Here is a 22060-nt window from a genome sequence, read left to right as displayed (position 1 = left end):
ACTCTGGTTCTGCCATTTTCCCTTTAAACCGTGCCCTGCGTGGTCCTCGGGAGAGCAGGGTGTGGTCCGAGTGGCTTCTCTAAGGAGGCAACACTTTCTCTCGGGAACCGACTGTAAGCGGAGGGCACGAGGGGAAATGTCAGCCTCTCCTTGGTCCATTGAGGAGCAGAGGCCAATCCCTCTCCTCCATGGCTGTCCCCGATGCCCGGTGAGAGCAGGGACCTGGCGCTCCTTTGGTAAGGGATCACTTGGGCCTGCATAGGGATCCTGGGAAGCAAGGAGTGACGGAACAGAAGGTTCAGTCCTGAGCTGAAGTTGCCTGCAGGAAGTTCACACGTGCCCCCTGCCTGGACGCGATCCGTAACCACCGCTTGGGCAGGGGGTCGGGCGATTGCACGATCCGTGGGAAAGCCACGGGTGGATCTGGGAGCAACTCCTGTGTGTGTTTCCTGGGTTGGAGTCAGAGGGTTCAAACCCTTCCTATCAGCACAGAATTGCATTCTCTTCCTCTGTGATATTCCGCTCGTGGGAGAACCGCTTCACAGTCTCCGCCCATCTCACCTTAAGAGATTCGAGCAACGAAAGAATGGAAAGCAGGGTCTCTGGAGACGTTTGCGACACCGGCTTCCTCGGCAGCTTTGTTCACAGTAGCCAAGAAGTGGGGCGACCTGTGTGTCCATCCGTGGACGAAGGATGAACGCAACGTGGTCTGTCCACACACTGGAATATGATTCCGCCTCAGGCCATCCTGACACCTGCTGCATCACAGACGGACCCTGAGGACATTACACTCAGAGAGGGAAGCCAGACACAGAAGGACACAACCTGTGTGACCCCACGCACAGGGGGAGTCGCGTCCACAAAGACAGAGAGTAGATGGTGGGGGCGGGGGTGGGGAGTCCGTGTTTCATGGGGACAGAGTCTCAGGTTGGGGAGATGGAAAGTTCTGGAGACGGATGGTGGGGGTGGCTGCACGACAGTGTGAGTGTCCCAGATGCCACTGGACTGTACATGAAAAACGGTTAAACTGGTAAATTTCATGTATATTTTATCTCAAGTTTTAAAAACTCTTTAAAAAGAAAGATTTGGGCGAGATTCCTGCACATGTGCTGTCCTACCACCCGTTTACTCAACAGCGATTTAGTAAAAGGAACAGCTGTGCTCCGGGTTCGATTCTAGAGCAGGGCTCCTGAGCCTCCGCACTTGACATTGGTGCCGGATCATTCTCCGGACCAGGACCGTCCCATGTGTGCCGGGTGTGGAGTGGCGTCCCCACCTTCGACCCGTCAGATGCTCGTAGCCTCCTCTCCCCCATTCATGACTGCGCCAGCTCTGCAGGGACACAGAGCAGGGGACTTAGCCATGCCGGGGAGGGTGCCCAGGGGGGCATCACACACACCAGCTCCCACCACGTGCCTGGCTGGCTGCGTCCAGTTCCGCACCGGGGCCCTGGCCCTGGGGAGTCTTACCGCCTGGGGGAAGGCCTCCCCTCTGGCCCCCACCCCCCGTGCTGTAGAGGGAGCAGCCAGGGCTGGAGTGATGTCAGGAAAGAGAGGACCCGGGATGTGTGCTGGGACCTCACATTCATGGATTTCATGTCCGAAGACATTTCAAGGCTTTAAGCAGGAAGATTGTTATTTTTTATTTTTTTATTTGGTTTTCTTTTAATGTTTATTTTTGGCAGAGAAAGAGAGAGAGAGAGCAGGGGAAGGGGCAGAGAGAGAGGGAGACACAGAATCCGAAGCAGGCTCCGGGCTCCGAGCTGTCAGCCCAGAGCCCAATGTGGGGCTTGAACCCATGAACCGTGAGATCATGGCCTGAGCCGAAGTCGGATGCTTAACCGACTGAGCCACCCAGACGCCCCTCATTCCTATGTCTCTGCCCCTCCCCCACTTGCACTGTCTCTCAAAAATAATAAACGTTAAAAAAAAAAGAAATTTAATTTTCATTTTCTTAAATGTTTATTTACTTTTTGAGAGACAGAGAGAGACAGAGCATGAGTGGGAGAGGGACAGAGAGAAAGGGAGACACAGAATCCGAAGCAGGCTCCAGGCCCTGAGTTGTCAGCAGAGAGCCCGACGTGGGGCTTGAACTCACAGACTGTGAGATCTTGACCTGAGCCGAAGTCGGAAGCTCAACTGACTGAGCCACCCAGGCACCCCAAGAAATTTCATTTTCAGACTGTTCATTGCTAGTGTATAGAAAAACAATTGAGTTTTGTATATTGACCTTGTATTCTGCAACCTTGCTGAACTCATTGATTAGTTCTCAAAGAATGTTAGAATGGCCTCATAGAGTATTCTTTACTCTTCTGGCTTTCATAATAGTCTGGGAAGGATTGACATTAATCTTTCTTTATTTTTTTTTTAAAGTTTATTCATTTATTTGAGAGAGAGAGAGTGCATGCGCTCGAGCAGGGGAGGGGCAGAGAGCGGGGGAGAGAGAGAATCCCAAGCAGCCTCCGCACCGTCAGCATGGAGACCAATGTGGGGCTCGAACTCACGAACCTTGAGGTCACGACCTGAGCCGAAACCAAGAGCCAGATGCCCAACCAACTGAGCCACCCCTAATTTTTCTTTAAATAGTTGGTAGAATTCACCAGAGACACCATCTGGTCCTAGGCTTTTCTTTGTGGGAGGTTTTTTGATTACTCATGCGATTTCTCTATTTGTCGTAGGTCCACTCAGATTTTCTATTTCTTCTTGAGTCACTTTCTAGGAATGTGCCCATTGCATCTGGGATATCTAATTCGCTGGCATACAGTCATTCACAGTATTGCCTTACCATGTTTTCTGTTTACATAAAGTTTGTTGTAACGTCCCCTCTTTGACTCCTGATGTGAGTAATTTGAGTCGTCTCTTTTTTTTTATCCCAATCTGTCGAGTTCAAGATTTGTCAGCTTTGCTGATCTCTCCAAAGGACTAACTTGTGATCTTCTTAATTCTCTGATTTTCTCATCTCTGTTCCATTCATTCCTACTCTAATCTTTATTATCTCCTTCCTTCCGCCAGCTTTGGGTTTAGTTTCCTTGTATTTGCCATCTTAAGGTGGAAGATTTTCTCTCTTTTTTAACATAAGTGACTATAGCTATAAATAGTCCTGTACTTTAACTGAATCCACAAGTTTTGGTATGTTGTGTCATTTTCATTCATCTCGAAGTATTTTCTAACTACTCTAGTTTCTAATTTTCTAATTCCTAATATTTCTGATTCCAAAGTACTTTCTAATTTCTCCTCATTTCTTCTTTGAGATAGCTGAGTCTTACATGTGTCAAATGGTTAAGAAAAACATACACATTACTGTAAATACGGCATCAAGTTGGGACAGACTTGAATTTTCAAAACACAAGTTACATCGGAATGGGCTGCACAACGTGGCTTACAAGACACCTCCCATCACGCCCTAAAACTTTATCACTCAGCTCCTCACATCCAGTCCATCAGAATGTTCTCCAAAAATGTACAGTCCAGGAGAACTGTAACAGTCTCCTGAGATCTCTTGCTCTGTCTTTCTTGTGTCCTTCAATCTGGCCCCCATGTGGTGAGCCTTTAAAATCACAGATCACAAATCTGGTTCCATCTCCCTCCTGCTTAAAGCCCTCCCATGGCTTCCCAATCTGATGAGGAGCCCTTCCTATGGCCTGGCAGACCTTAAGTGAAATGACTCCCTCCAACCCCTGACTCACCACCCCCCACCCACTTATGCCCTCCCCATTCCTTCAGCTCCAACCATACCCAGTGATCTGTTTATTTAAAACGAGTTTCCACACCAGGGATTTTGAATTCTTGATAATTTCCTTTCCCTCTTCCTCATTATTCCAACATTGGCCCGAATGTCACCCTCTCAGAGAGACCTAGGGTGACCAGCTCTTCCTGTTGGGCCCAGGAACTTCCTCTATTGAGCACTGAAAATCTCACATCCCGGGAAACCCCATAATCTCAAACCATCCAGGATGGTTGGTCACTCTTGAGAGGCCATCCCTGGCTACTCTATCCAAAATAAGCCCCACCCGCTCACCCCCAAGTTACTGTCCTATCCCTTTTCCTGTAAGCCTGGGAATTGTGTCCCTAGCACCTAGAATGGTGTCTGGCAAATAGTAGGCAAACAATACATATTTTGACTAAATTAATAATTGAAGGAAAGGAACTGATTCCTGCAGTCCTAAGCTTAAGGCTCCATCATACAGGTTATTTGCAGGAAGCAACCCACTAGACAGTGGCCAAATCAATTCGGCAGGTCACCATCAAGCATTTTCATTAAAATGAAAAGAATAGAAAAGATCAAGCACTGCCTCAAGTATCATGCTTTGAAAATTTTGTTTTAGTTATGATGTGTTTGTGTGGACTGGGCCTTTGAGTCAAATGTATTTCCTGCTGTGATTCTGTGGTCAAAAACATTTGAAAACCACCCATCTAGTGGTCAAATGCATGGACTTCGGTACCAGACTGCTGGGATTTGAAGCCTTACAAGCTGTTTGGCATTGGGCAAATTCACTCATACTTTCCAGACCTCAGTTCCCTGATCTGTAATATGGGGGTAAATGCATATCGCATTTCTTGGGAAATGAATGTGAGATTCAACCGAGTCAGCATACAAAAAATGTTTAGATCAGTTTCTGGCACCTAAGAACAATTTAATCAGCGCTCACTAATATGATTATTTGTTGACTGAATGGATGAATGGATGAATGATCGGGGCTGAGGTCTAATCTTCCTTTAAACTGCCCTGCTTGTTTCTTCCCCAAACAAGTTTTCTCTCCCGGTGTTCCAGCCCCTTCCCCCGAATAACTATATATGTTTACTTATTTATTCAGTTTATTGTCAGCGTTCCCCCATTAGACTAAAAGCTCTAGGAGAGGCTGGATTGTTTGTCCAATGTGTAGTGGGATTTACGATCTAGGGATGGGGGGGTGGTGAGAAGGGAAGAGGGTTGGCAAACATTTTCTTGTGAATGGCTGGGTGGTAAATATTCTAGGCTCTGCTTATGCCATTCCATTTTTGTGCAACGAATAAACTTTTCACTATGCAACTCTTGTCCATGTAGTGTGAAAACAGCCTTCCACAGTTTCTGAAAGGATGGGCCTGGCTGTGTTCCAATAAAACTTTATTTACAAACACAGAGACCTAATTTGGCCCAAAGACCACAGTTTGCCAACTCTTAAAGATATTGAAATACTGGATTCAGTAATACAAGAGTTTCATATAGATAACACAAAATTCTTCTTTTGACTGTTTTAAACCACTTAAAAAATATTCTAAAACTCTCGGCTTGTGGTCCATGAAAAACAGGCGGCGGGTAGGATTTGGGCCGCAGGTCGGAGTTTGCTGATCCCAGACTCAGACTGTGTTCGCATGTCCGGTCATCATTTGTGGAAGAAACTAAGGCCCCATTAGAGTCACCGAAACTTAGCCTTCCCGGAGCAGCGCCACCCACCGGGGGCCACGCGCGCTTCCCGCTCGCCAACCCTCCGAGCCGCGCGCGCCTCCTGCCAAGCCCCGCCCCCCTCCGCGGCAATTGGTCGAGACTCGCCCTCATCCTCTCCAGGGAACGCCCCTCCTGACAGGCACTGTGGACAGCCAATGGTGTGCCGGAGGACCTTACGCCCCGCCCCCCTCGTGCCCTCTGGAGGCGGGCGTGGGCGGGCCGTTGAGGGGTGGGGCGTGGAGCCTGGTAACCGTTGCCGGTAACAACGCCCCGCCCCATCGCGGCGGGCGGGCAGGCGGGCAGGCGCGCGAGGCTGGCGGGCGGGCGGCGAGAGCGGGAGGAGGAGCGGCTGCCGCCGCCACCGCCGCCGCCATAGAGACTGTAGCCGTGGAGACTGTTACTTACCAACGGGGACCAACACGCAGCAGCCGCTGCTGCCGCCGCGGGAGCTGCTGCCCGAACTCCCGGCCCGAACTCCAGGTGACCGATGCGACCGCCCCAGGCCCTGCCGGGCCGGGGGAGTGCGGGGGGCGGCGGGGGTCCGGCTTGGGGGGGGGGGCGGCAGGCAGGCGGTGAGGCCCCCAGCCGCTCACCCCAAACGTCCGGGACGGCGCGCCCGCGGGACCCGCCTCCTTAGCCCAGTTCCCCAGGCGCGGCCGAGTTTGGGGGCGCCCGGGAACCCCCCCTTCTTTTAGCCAAACCCGGGGACAAGTGGGAGCCCATCGCTTCGCTGTTCAAAAAACTTCCCGAGTCGCGGGCCCCCGAGACCCCACTCTCAACTGTTACCCTCGAAGGCCACGAATTGGGTGCGCCCGAGGCCCCTCAAACTTTTACCTTCAAATTCCCAGAATTGGGGCTTCTGGGAACCTCCTGTTACTTTTATTCCCCAGATCCTTAAATTGAGGGCGCCCGGGCACCCCTCTCTTACTTTCTCTCAACTTCTTGAAACCATCTCAAGCCCTTACGTTAAACTCTCTGAATTGGGGGCTCCTGGGGAACCCCTCTTCTCTTTTAGTCCCCAAATATCCGAAATTGGCGTTCCGGGGGCCCCTCTCTCACTCTTCGCCCCATACTCCTGAATCGGGGAGGGGGCCTGGAAGATTCGTTTTCACCTTTGCCCCAATTTCCTGGGTGTGGGGTGTCCGGGGGACTGGCTGCTCGTTAGCGAGTTTGAGGGCTCCCCTGGAATCCTTCTCACCCTTTAGCCAGAAGTCGATGCGCTCGTCTTGGGGGAAACACCCCCCCCCCTCACGTTTTCGCCCCAAACTCGCCGATAATCGGACTTCCCGGGGACCTGTTTCTCACCTCTTGAGGTCTTGAGCAAAGATCCTCGCGGCTAAGGCTCCTCGGACACTCCTCCCCTCTCTCCCTTTGAACCCCCATTCCTGAGTTTGGGCGGGGGGGGGGTCCGCCAGTGCTTCCACGCCCCTCGGGAAGCCCCTTCGCACACCCGCAGCTCCCCCATTTGGACTGATCTCCAAGCGAGAGAAGAGTTTCACCAAAAGTTTGTTGTTGTTGTTGTTGTTTTTTAATGTATCAATTTATGATTTTGTTTAAAGAGCCCAACTCGTGGCCCAAACTGCTCAGTGACACTTTCTCTTGAGATTGTGCGAGTGCGTGTGCGTTTGTGAATTTAAACCCCACCCCTGAACACCCCCTCCCAAACGCGCACTTGCACGCGCGCGCGCGCACACACACACACACACACACACACCCAAACGCTCTAGTCCTCTCCCGGCCCCCTGGGACGAGCCACGGCGCTCCCTCCCGCTCAGTCCCCGCTGGCTGTTCTCGGCTGCTGCACCGGCAAAGTTGGGTTTCCCGATCCCAGTGGCTATTTCAGGGGCCCCTGAGGCCGAAGTTCCCCTGCCATTCCGGCGGAGGCGGGGGTGGTTCATCGTCCTAATTTTAACCTCCCGCTTGCCCCGCAGGAATGAGGGAGGGCGTCCAGGTCCGCTTCTGGATGCTTTCCTTACGCGGCCCCCCAACACGCAGAGCACGCACGCACGCACGCACAACTGCACAACTACACAACTACCGTCTTGCTGGGCGCCGCGAACTGTCAGTGCAGAGCACCCCCCCCCCCCCCAGCGGTTTCCCCTCCCGGCCTTGCCTCCGCCAATCCAAAATACCAAACCTTATACAAGACTCGGTTTCCACTGAGATTCCAACTAAATCATTCATTACGGTAATGGTAATAATGACGCAGAACAGCAACAACGAAAACTTTTTTTTTCCTTGCACATATTGTCAACATGTTCTTATCATTTGGCTACCTGTTCTTTCTCTCCCTCAAGTTTAAAAATAACCTTAGAGTTGGTTCCTCACCTGCTCTTGCCAGAGAAGTGAGGAGGAGAGTGTATGGTAAGCGCCTTCCCCTCTCCTCCCCCCCTCCCCCCACATCTCAGCCTGGCCCAGCACCCCTGCCACTCCACCAGGAATCTGATTTCCTTAATCACTGATCACTTTGGACCCGGACAGGCTTGGTGAAGTATCAGAGGGGATTTGGTAGCTTTTAAAAAAAAGACTTCCTACAACACGATGGACAAACGTAACTGCTCCTGTGGTCCTGTGATATTCCGGCTGATTTCGGCTGGGAATGAGCTCAGAAACCGCTGACCTCCGCAGTAAAAGCGAAACTAAATTATTTAGCCCCTTAGGTACATTCCTCTCTTGTGCCAGATAAGCTGCCGAGAAGCTCCAAAGGGGCATCTGGGAACAGGGCGACAGAGTTATGAATTACACCGGGCAACAGAACAAGTCCTTTGAAACTCAGCTGATATTTGCATTCTGGGTGAAGGGCAGCATTGCCTCAATATCCATCTTTTAGCCATGCTTACTTATCACCCAAGTGCTGCCGGGAGGGAGCCATTCTCCAGAGATACAGATCCTGGGAAATTGTTTATCTGGATCTCATTCCTTGGAGCTAAATTGTAGTTTCAGACTCGAGTTAAAATTAAGTTCATATTAAGGCAATATTTAATTAATTGAACTTTAACTAGTATTGTAACTGAGTCAAAATTTTGAAGGTACTGGTGGGATTTTTTTAAATAATCACTCGCGATTGTTTTGCTCGTAAAATTCCAGGGCCTGTAGGAACCATATCTTACAATATATTTGGCCCTTTGTAACTAATTGCAAGTTGACCACTTGTTTAAATAATGTACCTCCCCCACCCACCGCCCCACCCCAGACACCTACTTACTTGTAAAATGTGGACTATTTGAAAGGCAAGGGAAGTTCGCAGAGAGATCTTCTGGCTAGTTGGGACCCTCACTGAACTTGGGGACAGGAAAGTACAAGTCCCGATCCAGTGTCCGAAACCCCTGGCCCGATATGCAGGCAGCAAACACATCCATGTCGTTTGAGTTTTCCAACCAAATGGGTAGATAAGGACCATAAGCAACCTCAAGCCAGTTCGGGTTAGAGTCTGCCAAATTTACCAAAAAGCTTCCAGATTTCAGAGCTCTTTGGCTATCAGCACTGTTATAAGGGATTGTGGACTTACATATTTAAAAAGACGTTTCCACTCCCTTTCTAGAATTTAAATGGTGAGCAGCTCTGCCACAGGTCATGTTCTCTAGACGAGTGCCTGGCACACTTAATTTGCCGAATGAGGGAGTGAGTGAATACGCACTGAAAATTAGAGAGAAAGCTGAGAACCACCTACGTGCTTCTTGGAAGCCGCAGGAGCCACAAAGGAATTCTTACGGGGGGGGGGGGGAGAAGAGGGAAGACTTTAGGAGAGGAAGACCCAGAATCAAGTGTGTGGGGGACAAGGCGTAGGTGAAGGAGGCTGGGAAGAAGAACCAGGGATCTGCGCCTGGGAAGCATGGTCTGCCTAAGGTGATGAGTGGGGGCACCGGACCCTCAGGCCTTCCAAGCAGAGAAGTCTGCCCAGCTACTCGCCGCACACATCAGGTGGATTCTGCCAGGCAGCTTAAACACAAGGTGGCCAAACGGAGCTCCCGAAAGGCCCCACGGTCTCCTGCAGGCTCCACGCCCGCTGGCTTCTTCCGCTGGCTTCTCCTGGTTGATTTGGAGTCGCCCCGTGTTCTTTTTCTCGTAAGCCATCAGCAAATGCTCCGGCTCCACTGTCAGTGGGGACCTAGAATCTGAGCACGCCTCACCACCCCCGCCGCCAGCCCCCGCTCCGGGCCACCCGCACCTCTTGCCCAGATGATTCCAGCCCGCTAACCTGGCGGGGGCATGTTCCCTCCTGTTGCGTATCCCTCAACTCCAGACCCTCCCACGGCTCCCATCTCACTAGGAGCCGAGGCCGGCCTCCTCCCACCCTGGGCCTCTCCAACCCGGGACTCCTTGGCCTCATCGCTGACAGTGATCCTGTTCCTCAGGCCTCTTCACCCCTGCAGGCCTCTTGGAAGCCCCTCGAGCCTTCTGTCTGGGAAGCTCTTCCCGCGTGTAATTGGGGGGCGGTGCTCTCCCACCTCCTCCAGGCCTTCTCTCAGACGTCACCCTCCCAGACCACCCCTCCAAAGTGACACACTCTTAGCCCCCTTGCCTTTCTCGTTCCTTAGCATTTATCGCTCACGTGCCAGACATAATGCGCATTTATTTCCTTACCACCATTTCGTCAGAAGGTCAGCTCCTTAAGGGGAGGAAGCTGTGTGTTTAATTCACTTCTCTTTCCTCCGAGCTGAGCGCAATTCTGGCACCGAGTAGGCACTCAAGCACGTTTGTTAAATGAATCGTTTCCTGCATACCTACAGGGGAAGCCCATGTGGAAACTGAGAGTTGCTGCTCAACTTGCCCTATGTCGCCGCCCGTGTCTGTCTTGCAGCAGCTTGGGTGGGACGCGTGGGGGGCAGAGGGAAGAATCAAGGGGAAACCGTAGACCCGGGCCGGGACCCAGCAGAGAAGGGCTTGCGTGTGGTGTCTCCGCCGCTTAGCTCGGGGGCTCCAGGCGGGGTGTGGCATCCGTGAAACAGATGACGATGGTGCTACGGTCACCGTGTTAGAAAGATTACCGCTAGTTAGCACAGGGCCTGGCCCAGAGCAGGTGCTGCCCAGAGACTAGCTGTGAACTATTCTTATCACAATGGTTATTATTACGATTAGGGAGCGAACGGGCAGCCGCGGCCTGGGATCACGTTCTTGGTTGGGTTTTCCGACCAGTACAAGCGCGAGGAGGCCTTCGGGACGTGGGTTTCGCCCGATGGAGTGGATGAGCCTACGCTGTCTGTCTGCGGGCGAGGAAGGCCCTCCAGTGAGTGGAGAGGCGGGCTGGTACCAATACATCATCCCGCAAGCGTTAAGTACGCGGCAAAAACACAAGCAACCAAAGCGACTGGAGGTCTTCCATTTTGGTCGTGGCGTGGGCCCGTCTCCGCTTCGTGCCCACACGTCATCGTTTCGGGTGAGCTCTGGCAAGTGGCCAGCTCTGCACACGGACGTTTAAAGCCGGTTTCCCTTCTCTGTTACCGCTGGCCCTTGGGCGCCGTCCTGGCCGAAGTCCGGAAATCAGCCGCTCGGAGGTGAGAAGCGGCCCGCCCTTCGTGCCAGGACTCGAGTTAGGCCCTCAGGAGCAGACAGCCTGGCCTGGCTCCTTGCTGTGTTTCCTTCTCTTTTCCCGAAACGCATTCCTGCCTTATGATACACAGGGCTCGTGTGCCTGAAAACGCCGTTGGTATGCCCTGGCAGCTCCCAATTCTCATTTTAAACGTTCTGGAGTTCTGTGGCTTCCTGGGAAATACAGTTGACCTCCCAAACCTGTAAGTGGTGCATACAGCAAGTGGGTATCAGACGCTGTGAGTCAGACCACACCTGCCGTAGTCTGCTTTAGGAAGGAAGGAAGGAAGGAAGGAAGGAAGGAAGGAAGGAAGGAAGGAAGGAAGAGAGAGGGAGAGAGAGAGAGAAAGAAAGAAAGAAAAGAAAGAAAGAAAGAAAGGAAGGAAGGAAAAGAAAGAAAGAAGGAAAGAAAGAAAAAATCATACAGCCAATTAAAAATAGGTTGTCGTACTTACACGAAAGGCCTGAGACAATGATTCTTTGTCATGCACTCTGTAATGAAGCCCAGACGTGCTATATGCAGTAAGCCTATTTCTACTAAGATCTCCACGGTTATTTTGAGCCTGTGTGTGTGTGTGTGTGTGTGTGTGTGTGTGTGTAAGAACTCGGCCACTGGGTCCCGGGGAGCTCTTCAGGAGGTGACAGTTGAGCTGAGACTGAAATGCTGACGGGGAGCAGCCCTGTGGAGTTCAGAGGAAAGAGCCTTTCCAGGCATGGGGTGGATGTGGGGGGTCAGGTGCAAAGGGCCTGTGGCTGGAGGACACAGCTGGGCCTGGGCAAGGCAGAGAAAGGCAGCCATGTGGTTGATGCCAGTGACATCTCTGTGGGGCAGGCATTTGGGTGGGGACAGTCCTGGCGTGGCTGTGTTTTCAGGAACCTGCGAGCGGCCCTGACCAGCCGAGTACAGGGTACAGGGAGATGACATTGGAGAGAGGAGCAGGTGTCGGCAAACGACAGCCCTCAGGCCCATTCCAGCCTGCAGCCTGTTTTTGTGAGTGAGGTTTTATTGGAACGCAGCTACGCTCATCTACGTACTGTCTCTAGCTGCTTCTGTGAGGCAACGGCAGAGTCCAGTTTTTGCGAAAGAAGCAGAATGTGACCAGCAACACCTGAAATATTTACCGCCTGGGCCTTTAGAGGAAAAGCGTGCCGAGCCCTGGCTGGACATGTGGGTCTTGTCTCTGGCGCTGGGCTGAGAGCCGCTTGTGGGGAAGCAGCTTTGTGGTCACGTGTGATTTTGGAGGGTGCGTCGGAAGGCTTCGAGTCTGGAGGCAGGCAGGGGAGAGGAGGTTGTTGCCACGGTCCGTGCATAAGGCGACAGGGGCCTGCCCGACAGCAGCGGCCAGGGGGCTCTGGGGAAGGCTGAGCAGCCAGGTTCTCAGAGGCTCGGGGACTTCCGGACTCGCTGGGCCGAGGCGCGGGGAGGGCGATTCTCAGCTGTCTGACATTGGGGGGTTCTGGTAGAACGTGTCACTGCAGTGAGTCAGGGGCCACGGGAGAAGCTGGTGCTGGGCAGGGGAAGTAATGAGTCCCGTCGTGGGCGCGGCCAGCTTGAGGTGTCTTTGGGACATCCTGCTGGGGACGGCTTTGCAGTGGGCAGCCGATCGCAGGGTCTGGAGCCGATGGGGGTGGTCCAGGCCAGGGGTTAGCATGTAGGAGCTGTCGGCGCACAAATGGTCATTTCAGTCACGAAAACGCATGGGACCATCCAAGGAGAGGGTGCAGAGTGAGAACAGAAGGCCAGAGCCGTCAACATCCAAGAAGCAGGAGCCAATGAAGAGTCAGCAGAGGAAAGTGGTTTTTTCAATTGTGGCAAAGTACGTGGATCGCATAAAATTCACCATCGTACCCGTTAAGTGTGCAATTCAGCGGTACTAAGTGCATTCACGTGGTGTGCAGCCATCCCCACTGTTGCCAAAACTTTTTTGTCACCCCAAATGGAAGCTCTATTCCTGGTAGCAGAAACTTTCAGTTCTCTCTTTCTTTCTTTCTTTCTTTCTTTCTTTCTTTCTTTCTTTCTTTCAAGTTTATCCGTCTGTTTTGAGAGAGAGAGAGAGAGAGAGAGAGAGAGATGTGGGAGGGGCAGAGGAAGAGGGAGAGACAGAGAATCCCACGCAGGCTCCACACTGTCAGTTCAGAGCCCAGTGTGGGGCTCAAACTCATGAACCACAAGATCATGACCTGAGCCAAAACCGAGAGTCAGAAGCTGACCCGACAGAGCCACCAGGCTCCCCTTTTAGTTCCCTTTCTACCCTCCCAAGCCCTTGGTAATCTTTAATCTACTTTCCGTCCCTATGAGTTTACCCGTCCTAGATGTTTTGTGGAAGTGGGATCGTGTAACAAACGTGTCCTTTTGTGTCTGGCTTATTGCACTAAGCACGGCGTCCTCCGGGTGCATCCACACAGTGGCAGGTGTCAGCATGGCCTTCCTTCTACGGCTGCCTGAGACTCCAGCGTGTGCGTGGGCCAGTCCGTGCCTGCCCACTCAGCCGTCAGTGGACACTTGGGCCGTCGCCACCCTCTGGCTACTGTGGCTGATGCTGGGCGGAGGAGAGTTTGAAGGGATTCTTAGGTGGAAAGGGAGGCTGGGAAAGGACCCTGAAGGCCAAGGAGACGCAAGGCAGGGGCCGAGCCCCAGGAAGAGCGAGGCCCAGTAGAGACAGGCGGGTGAGACGTGGGCAGCCCGAGGAGAGAAAGGAAAAGGGCCGGTCCCCACCGACAGAAGGCCCTGCTCACATGCGCCCGGCTCTGTGGAACACTGCTGAAACCATACGCGTGCTACAAAGTCCATTCCTAAGGTTGCAGCGACACCTGATTACACTTACACTTTTAAAAGGCAACTGTTTATCTTTTAGAAACAGTGCTGTGTCCAGGATGCGTTTCTGTCTGAAAGGTGATCGGCGGGGTAAGGCCTTGGAAGCCGAGGCCCCCACCCCCAAATTACCAGCCCACAGATATGTGTTCTTGCTCCACCCCAGCCAGTGAGAACCCAAAGAAAACACCGGACAGCACTCTCCCACCTCTCCTGTCCTCAGAATACAGACAGACAGATGTAGCCTGCCTGGAGAAAAAAATATACTTGGAATCCCAGACTCGCGGAAAATAGCTTGAAGGACGTGCTTCTGATTTTTAAAATTCTCCATATTCTAGAAGAATCCACCTTCGTGGGGACGTCTTTGTGTGAGTTGCTCTCTGGGGTCTCTGTCCACTCGGCAGATATGCGTGGGCCCCAAATAGCAAGCATCTGAGGCGTTTATACTTGGCCGAGCACGTACGTGTGTTAACATACCCTCCCGGGAGAAGTTGAGACCAGAGAAGGGGCTACAGCGATTTGGAATTGTCCGTGGCCATTGGCCGCTGCGCTGAGGTTAGAGCACGAAGGGGACATACTTCAGGAGCTCATCGGTTGTGTGGTTATACCGGCAACTCCTCAAATGCCAAACAGGAGTGCACAGAAAGTATTTCTGGAAGCCCCGTGTGACCCAGTCCCTTGCAGTCTTACTTCGCAGCCGGGCGTCCCATCTGTCGGCTGGACGGCGGCCTTCGGGGAGCCTTGGTGGGGAAAAGACACCGTTCCTCAGTTGGGGGTTAAGGGAAACTGCAGGCGGCGGGGTTAGAAGGGCCGCGGGGCCGCGCCGTGGTGCCCCCGCCTCATTTCGGGCCCCGCGTCCCCACCTTCCTCCCAGCTGGGGGGTCCGCACGAGCCCAGCTTCTGTCCTCATTCTGGCTGCAGGGGCGACCACAGTCCTTTGTCCCCCTTGCGGCAGACAGCCCAGCTCTGCTCCCCTGCTCCGGAAGCAATATTGCCCCAGCGCCCAGGAGCGCACTCCGCGGTCACCTCCGTGCCCTTGCACAGGGCTGGTTCCTTCCCCTGGCACTCTGGTCTTGCCTCCCACCCACCTTGCTCGGCCCTTCTGGGCTGTGTCGGGAGGGCCGACGGGCACATCCCCCGCCTACTGGCCGACCTGGTGGACTGGCCCCTGGCCTTTGGCGTAACCACATGGTGCTTAGCTCAGCGTTCGAGGCTGTTTCCGGCCTTGAAATGAAAAGGCTTCCTTTCCATCACCTTGTCCCTTGGTCCCTGGAATGGACTTGCCATGCCTCACACATGCCTTCTGTCTGCCCTCCTCCCTGAAATGTCATTTCTGCTGATGGAAATCTTACTTTTCCCTCAGGACCCGTGTCCGGGGCTCCCTTACCTGGGAACCTTGAGACGTGACTTAGTGAGCCGAGTGGGAAGATGTTCAGACTCGAGCCAGATTTCTCCCTCTCGCCTCTGTCGCCTTTGCACCTCGTAGGGCTCTGAGTCTCCACTGGCCTCCATCTGCCAGTAGCACCCGCCCCCTGTCCCCCGGGTCGTGACAACAACCGTGTCTTCAGGCGTGTCTGAATGTCACCTGCGGGGACAGAGTCACCCCCTACTTAGGGACCGTGGGATTAATCGGCCAGAAGTGGCGCTACTCCTGAACTGCCACAGCACAAGGCTCCTTGGACATGTGGTGTGATTTACGTGTCTTGTTTCCTGTTCTGGGTTGTAAGCTCCTGGAGGACAGGGGCAGCCGTGCCCGCCACACTTCCCCCAGGGCTTCACATTTAGCGTGTGAGTGAGCCAAACGCCGGAGCCCAAAGCGTTCTTCAGGGGGCAAGGCCTACATCAGGTAACGGCAGCCTTTGGTTTTAGCGAGAAGCAAAAATCATGAAACCCTTGCCTGAGATCCGATAGCCCTAAAGGTGCCGTGTTTTTGATTCAGTCTAGATTAACATTCCAGTCGTTTCGACGCGTGGTTTTCCTTTTCCAAATCCCCAAAGAAATTTTAATCAAAGGCCCCTTCCATTCGTGATGCCCCTTTTTGCTCAGCAAAGAGATTGCGCGTCAGGCAAGTCGGCTGCTTTTCCGGGAAGCCTGGGGTCTTCCTGGAGAAATGGGGCCTCAGGAGCCAGCGGCTGTACACAGTGGAGGGTACTAAATGCCTCGTTCTGCATCCAGGCCAATTGCAGTGTCTTGATTCGTCTTTGGTTTGCTTTGGAACTTTTCAAAGATTGTACTTTGTTAAAAAGTTGGTTTGTAACAAGTCTAGTTATCGTGCCTGTCGGAATTGTTTCATCCACAAAACGTAGCGCTCAAAATTTGTTGAATGGATGAATTCTTCTTTTTGCACCTTGTCAGTGCTTACACCCTTAGCTCTTGTGTGGCTCTGGCACTTTGTGAGGGTCTGAAAGCCTGCCTGCTGTGCTGGAGGAAGGCGTCACAGAGGAGCAACAGAATTGTGTAGAGTTGACTCACTTTGTAGGTAAATATTTGTAACCCTGGCTCCCTTCCTGAAAGATCCGTTTCCCCAGCTCAGGAGCGGTTCCCATAAGGAGACGCTGGTTCAAGGTCATGGCCCCTTGAGGTGGTGGACGTGGTGGCTGTGTGTGGGGTGAGCGCCCAGGGAAGCTCGTCTCACTGAAGGCACTTCCTGTCCTGCAGCCCCTTCCCCTGTCCTCTGTGAAAGTGTGAACATTAGTCCCGTACCCGTCGCAGTGCCCAGGCTGGGGAGGGCCCCACTTCTGACGTTTCCACCGCAAGGCTCCCAATTCTAGTTAGATCGTCATGATTCTCACTGGGAATAAGAATAACTGCGAATGCCAGTCAAAATGGAAACCAATTGGACAGGCTGAGATGCACTTCATGGAAACCAAAGCCCCCGTATTGTTTGCCAGTAGAGACCCTGAGATATCTATCTGTACGGTCCCTTGTCCTGTTAACAAAGCTTGTAGCTAACATGACATTTAGTGCACCATTTTCACCTTCTCAGGGCCGTATGAGACCTTCCAGTGCTGGAGGGATTCTTGTCCAAGGGAACTGGAGACATTTGGATGCAGGAACATGTTCTCAAACGACCATGATCCATGGGCTCCCGTGAAACATGCTCATGTGGATCCTGAGAGTTTCAGGCGGACAGACTGCCTTCTGCGGCCAGGGAGGGGACGGGGCCCGGCAGCCCAGCACTTCTGACAAGCGACTGTTGAGTGGCCAGGCTCCCCCTTGTGCTTTAGACCAAGGAAAAGAAGGTTTTTCGAGAAAGGCAGAGAGTGGCAGATGGGGCAGGGAATAAAGAGCAGCTCTCAGGAGGGGGCAGCCAGACTTTAAAAGTCGTGACCGCGGGATCCCAAGGTTATGTTTTGAAAATAAAGGGGTTGCCGTGACCTCACACCCTGAGCACCTACCATATGCCCGGTGCTTTACGCACATGCCTTCCGACCCTGGTGCAGCCCTGCTGGGGTCAGTAGGGCCAGCAGGCCCCGACAGAGCTAGAAACGCCTCCTGTGCTTCCTGGTCCCTTGGGCAGGTAGCGGAGAAATCCTTCCTCCTGCAAAACCCAGCTCGACTTGCCTTTCGGCCGCAGTGTGAGCTCAGTCTAGACTCCTCTCTAGTTTTAGAGAGGACTGGGCCCAGGGCCAGGGAGGACGGCAAGGCGGTAAGTGAAGGAGAAATTATTATCCTGATGCCACAGTCTCGGTGGCCAGCCTTGAACGCTGGGCCCCGCGCCCCCCGCCTTCTTCCCCCGTCCTTCACCCCACTAACCGCTGCCCACACGTCTCCATCCTGTCCATTCTGCTCCTGCTGTTCCAGTTCAGATGCTCTAGTGGAAGACTGCAGACCGCCCTTGCGAGGGCCGTGGCGCAGACCCACTGTTCCGCCTTCTCCTTCCACTGCTCAGCCGCGGCCTTAAGCTGCTGGCGGTGGCGGGATGGTGCCTGACGTGTTTGCGGGACACTGTGGGATATCAACACCTTTAATTCAAATCACGTGCACTCACAATGTTCTTACTAAGCAAAACATGATTAAATTATAAAATACGATGCTGGTGCGCAACGGCCGCTCCGAGCAAATGTCCTTTAAAACTCCTGCCGTCGAGTCAGACACAACGGGCTGACCCAGCATCTCCCAGTAATGCCGTACGTGTAGGGAGTCGGTTGCATTGCTTACTGCTGGTCACTAGCAGATGAGAGGAGACCTGTACCAAGGGTTTAAGAAACATTCTAGGGCAAATTGTCTTTAATTTGAGAAATATATCCCTTACGTATGCTTCTGCAAATCAGCAAAAGTACCATAACTTTATCTGAGCAGATAAAGCCCGTAGGATCTCTTAGTATTCCAAGAAAGCGGAGGAGTCCGCAACCCTAACGGACCAGACAGGAAATATTTTAGGCTTTGTGGGCCAGACGGGGCTCTGCTGTTGACAACATGTAAATGAATGGGTGTGGCCATGTGCCAATAAAACTTTATTTCTGGGCACTGAAATGTGGATTTCAGGTAATTTTCATATGCCACAAAATATTTTGGCTCTGATTTTTTTTTATAACCCTTTATGAATATAAAGACCATTTTTAGCTTACGGGCTATATACACACCAGGCGGTAGAGTGGGCGGGACTTGGCTGGGGCGTTGGGCCGTGGTTTGCTGACCTCTGCCCTGTAGGATGGAGTCGGGGGCGGCGGTGGGGGGGGCTCCACCTGGCATTCACAGCCTTTCTCCGGGTGGCCGAGCCTGTGCCCTCTGCTCCAACCAGCTCCAACCCATCACAGCCCCCTGCTGTGCCCAGCTTCCCACTCTTGAACTAGTCCCTCCTTCCTGTTTGCCCGACCCCCCCCCATAGGTCCTGCCCCTCCCTCGGGGTCCAGGATGGGACCGTCCCAGATTCCCAGCTGGAGTCTGCACCTGTCCCCTTTGCCGCATAAGAGTTATATGTGACTCTCCTTTTCTCTCTCCTGAGACGAGACAATGGAGACCACGTCTCACTGCCTCTGTGGGACACCAAATAATTACACCAAGTAATCACTTGTTGAATTGACTCGAGTTCTTACCAGGTCAAAATCTTACCTAGCTCTAGCAGTCATTTTGCTTACTTTCTAGGAAAATAGGACCTCGTAAGGTATTTGCAAATTCACAGTTTGTTGATTTACTCTAGGATTGTTCTAGATCACAGTTGTCTAACAAACACAATGTGAGCTGCGTGTGCAATTTAAAATTTTCTAGTAGGCTCAGTTAAAAAGTAAACAGACAGGTGAAGTTAATTTGAATAATGTGTTTCACTTACTCCAATATATCCAGAATTGTTGTTAAAATTGTTGTTTTAACATGGGGTCTGTATGAACACATCTCTGGTGGCATGTTTCACATTCTTCCTGCCGAATCTTTGGAATCCAGTGTGCACTTTACACGCACAGCACATCTCGCTTTGGACCGGCCGCATTCCAGATGCACCGTGACCGCAGATGGCCTGCGGTGTCAAAACGAAAACAGGCACACCTCCTCGGTCACTGCCGTTCTTTCTAAAAGGTGACCATTGTCTGAGCTACAAACCGCTGTTCAGATAGTTCACGGCCAGTTCAGTTTTAGGTCACTCACAAGGTGTGAGTAGCACAGGCCCACCTGACTCAAATGTTTTCCATTTTCTCCAGTGGTCGTGGCCGGGCTTTGCGCACCAGTGTCCCTTCCGGGCCACTGAGCAGTTTGATCCCAGAATTCCGTGGTGACCAGAATTCACGACTTGGGGACCCTTCTGGGCAGTTCCCAATAACTCTTGTTTCCTTCCTCTTTTACGTCAGGGGAATCTTTTCACGGTGAAGCCTCCAAGTAATACCCAAAAATACAAAGGGGGAAGAAGAGCCCCTGGCTTCCTCCGCCTCTCTTCCTCTGCCCGTCCCACCGCTAATAAAGTTTGGTGTGGATTCTTTCCGATATTTTGTATGCATATAAAAGACACATGCCATACGGTGTTATTTTGAATTGAAATATATTCATATGCCTTAAAAACTCCCTCTTTGATGTAAGTGTATAGCGTATAATAGTTTGGTGGGTTTTTTGTATATTCACCAGGTTGTATAACCATCACCACTGTGTAGTTCCAGAACATTCCGTCACCCTATAAAGAAACCCTGTGCCCATCGGTAGTCCTCCTCCACCCCGCCTCCTCCCCGCCGGCCCCCACGAGCCCCCTTCCTGTCTGTGGATGAGCCTGTTCCGGACGTTTCGCACACATGGAATCACACACCGTGTGGCCCTTTGTATCTGGTTCCCTCCCTGAGCGTCATGTGTTCAGGGTCTGTCCACGGGGTAATGTGTGTCGGCGCCTTGCTCCTTTTATGGCTAGTCTAGTATTTTTTCTTTTTACAGAAAAAGGATCGTCTCTTGCCCACTTTTCTGCACCTTCTCCCTCACCTAGTACTTTCCTCATCACTGTTTGCCTGTCATCTTCATTCTCTCTCCAAAACCGCGTGACTTTCCACAGTACCCCTGTGCCCTGAGGTACTTAACCAGCTCTTTATTGAGGGGTGTTTTGTTGATCATTTTTCACTTCACCAACAGTGCTGCGGTAAACATCCTTGTCCAAATGTATTTGTGCACGAGTGCGGGATGTGTGAAAATTCCCGGAAGGGGACTTGCTGGGTGGGAGGGACTTCCTTCCCCTTTGCATTAGGTCTCTTTCACCCACGTTCACGCTGCAGGCCTGCAGAGATGGTTACTTTCCGCTGTGTCCTTGCCTGCACGACACCATCCACAGCACGTCCGCTCTGCCACCCCCTCCGCTCCCGCCCACGCCACGGGCACCCTGACAATATGCCCGTCCTTCCCTCCACTCCCCATCCCATCCGGAGAACAGTGGGTCACAGGACTTTTGGCAATCCGGTGAAAACGTCCCCCCACCCCCAGTCACCTCTCTCTGGGCCAGCCCCTACTTCCGAAACTTGTTCCCTGTCGATTCTGCTCTGCCTAGTTTCCAGCCCACGGTGGCTGACTCAGCCCCGGTCTGTCACCACGAGCTGCACCCATGCCCAAGTGTGCCTCTGGGGGAGGCCCCGCCACCCGGCCGGTTTGTGCCCACACAAGCTCATGCTTGTTGCCCTGGCTCTGAGCTGCCTCTCCCACAGCAACGGCATCTTCCCAGCCCTTTGAATTCCCTGCCGACACGTGGTTCCAACTCTTTGCCTCCTTGACACTCCAGCAAAGCGTTCATCCTGCTGCACCCCCAGCAGACCGGTCCCAGCAGGCCAGCAGGCCACCTCCGGGCCACCTCTGTTCATGACCCGTGCATGGGGTCCGAGCCCCGCTGCAGCGCCTGCCCTCGAACCTCTGTCTTTCCGCTGTAGTGTAGACTCTTTCTCGTTAACGCCACACACTTTGAAACCAGAAATCCGACGCCCTGGTCACGGATAAGCCTATCCAGCCTTCGTCTGAGCTTTCTGCCCACCTTAAATTCGATGGATCTTATTTTTCTTCTTAACCTCCTTTAAGACTTCTGAGACACTAACCTATCTGGCTTTTCTTTCTTAGTGCTTCATGAGCATAGAGTCTTCCAGAAACTATCCGCTCTTTCTCCAGTGGTAATGTTCATGTAGGCCTTGGCCAGAAAGTCTATAATTCAACTCCAGAATTGAGCCCTATTCTCGTGTCGAGTCCTGATGGTGAAATGCCTGCCTCTCCCCTCTCATTTTTCGCTCGTTACCCACCGTTGGTTCTGTGTACACATTAAACAAATGTTTTGGCATTTCTAAAAGAGGCTTCCTTACACCTTTCACCAGTACCCACCCCCTCCCCCCCCACTGCTGCACCTGTCCCTGGAGGTCTTCAAACAGAAAGTCTCTCAGGGATTGTGTGCAAGGGCTGTTCTGCTTGTTAACGAAGGTTGTTTCTGAAAATGTTAGGAAGGGTTTCGACCCGAGGCGCCTGGCTGGCTCAGTCTTGGTCCCAGGGTTGTGAGTTCAAGCTCCACATTGGGCGTAGAGATTACTTAAAAATAAAATCTTAAACAACAACAACAACAACAAAAGATTCGAACCTTCTAAGTGCCCAGGCCTCACTTTCTTATTGTTTCAAGCTGTACCATCGTTGCTTCTCAAGTAGAGAATATAGGGACAATTTTGGTTTATATGTTGTCGGGTCTCTTCTTGTCTGGCCTTTGCCAACATGTTTGCTGGGTCACCTTTCTCTAAAAATCGAGATAAAATTCGCGTAATGTAAAATTGACCATTTTAAAGGACAATTCAGTGGTTTTTAGGCTATCCGAAATGTTATGTGACCGCTGCCATGCCACCATCTAATTCTGGAATGTTTCCATCA

The 22060-nt window shown here is 52.5% G+C and overlaps 1 protein-coding gene across 6 annotated transcripts in view; it reads left to right on the top strand.

The window, feature by feature from the left end:
* The window catches only part of RFX2 (regulatory factor X2), a 131985-nt gene that overhangs the window by 35699 nt on the left and 74226 nt on the right, over window positions 1-22060 (top strand). For 3 of the 6 annotated variants that reach the window (XM_042977915.1, XM_042977917.1, XM_042977914.1), the window contains exon 1: window positions 5730-5904. The exons of the other annotated variants lie outside the window; for them this stretch is intronic. The gene's annotated coding sequence lies outside the window, so the exon portion shown is untranslated. Of the gene's footprint in view, window positions 1-5729; window positions 5905-22060 lie in introns of those variants that run through there. 6 annotated transcript variants of the gene reach the window in all.

This window comes from Panthera tigris, chromosome A2 (assembly GCF_018350195.1).
Source record: "Panthera tigris isolate Pti1 chromosome A2, P.tigris_Pti1_mat1.1, whole genome shotgun sequence".
In the NCBI taxonomy this organism is placed as follows: domain Eukaryota; kingdom Metazoa; phylum Chordata; class Mammalia; order Carnivora; family Felidae; genus Panthera; species Panthera tigris.
The sequence above is the reverse complement of the archived record's forward strand: the minus strand, read 5'-3'. Positions and strand labels throughout refer to the sequence as shown.